The sequence below is a fragment of the Rhineura floridana genome, chromosome 4 (genome assembly GCF_030035675.1).
Source record: "Rhineura floridana isolate rRhiFlo1 chromosome 4, rRhiFlo1.hap2, whole genome shotgun sequence".
Taxonomy (NCBI): Eukaryota; Metazoa; Chordata; class Lepidosauria; order Squamata; family Rhineuridae; genus Rhineura; species Rhineura floridana.
In genome coordinates this window covers 116006960-116008657 of record NC_084483.1, presented here as the reverse complement: position 1 = coordinate 116008657, position 1698 = coordinate 116006960, and positions in this window count along the sequence as shown.

Here is a 1698-nt window from a genome sequence, read left to right as displayed (position 1 = left end):
CATGGAACAATAAAGCAATACAATCTGCTGTGAAATCCAAACACACACACACAGAGTCCCTTGCACTACCATTGCTCAGCATCTGCTTTTTTTCTATTTATTGCTGCTGTCCCTTAATCAGTAGAGCAACGTCTAAATGAATATGAAATGAAGATAACATACAACTCGTGGGATTAATCCTCCTCTCACGCAGTTAAATCAGGGGAACTTTACTAAAGTCAAGAATGAAAATACAGAAGGACAATCATTCTAGATTTTTCTTAAAATCTATGCATTAGGCATCAGAGAAGTATATTGATTAACAGTAGAACATGACAGATGTTACATGAAACATCTAAGATCCTTCCTGTGAGCAATTCTGGCCTTTTATTTCTCTTGTCATCTTAATCTCTTCCAGTATAATGGTGTTTATACACAAGAAAATGTATTTTGTTTCTTATAGTCATATTTTTCCCTCAACAAATTTACAAGAAATCTATGTATGCCTAGTATAGCAAGTTGCATGCCTTATTTATTTATTTATTTAATTAATTTCATTTATAAACCACCCATAGCCAATGGCTCCCTGGGCGGTGTACAACATACAATAATACAATAAATCAACAAAAATCACTAGATATAAAATACAGATACATAATAGCACTAAACAGTATTGAGATAACTAAAACATTAAAACATTAAAATATATAAAATGCATTAAAATGCCTGGGAGAATAGGAAGGTTTTAGCCTGGCGCCAAAAGGATAACAACGTAGGCGCCAGGCGTACCTCCTCGAGGAGACTGTTCCACAATGAGAGGCAAGATCCTCTCATTCATTTTTACTGGCGTAAAATCACCACATGAAAATTTCTACCTGTCTTCTCAGCACTTGTGTTTGAATGATTCCAGATGGTGAGATCTGATATGCCTTCCAGGATAATTCTTGTGAACATGATAACATTTCACATTGTACTTTATGTACAATTCTGTACATAATTAAAGAAGAAATGTCCATTCTGAGAGGAGAGATAAAAGTCACCTCATCATGGCTTGGCCCCTGATTTTGTTCTTACCAGCAGAGGCATTTCCTGTGTGGAGTTAATAAGAACTTAAGGCGAGCCTGCTGGATCAGGCCAGTGGCCCATCTAGTCCAGCATCATGTTCTCACAGTGGCCAACTAGATGCCTATAGGAAGTGTGCAAGCAGGACTCAAGTGAAACAACACTCTGCCCACATGTGATCCTACTCAGGGGACACTCCTGCTGGTGAAACACAGAGATCTGACATTTGCTGATTAGCCCTTTCCCCTGCCGCTCTTGCACCCTCTGAAAATCTGTTCCAAAGGATTGGGTGATGCCCCGGAACAATGGGGGGGGGGCTGCAAAATAATCCCCTCCTCTTATCCTCCAGCAAGATCCCTCTATTGAATCAAACACTTTCAATGGGCAGAAGGAGCTTCAACAAAACATATTTAGCTTGCTCAGTGAATGGTGGTGAAGAACCCAGCAGATGTACACATGCTCAAGAATGTGCATGCATTTCCACTTGTTATATACTATTATTATTACTAAAGCGCAAGTGGCGAAAGCATGAGTAAAACATCATAACCGTGCCTACTGTGTGGCGGTGGGGGTGGCAAAGAAGGCCCACTTCTCTGCAACCATCGCATCCTCAAGTAGCCGTCCAGTGGAGCTTTTCTGTTTCATCAGGGGTCTGTT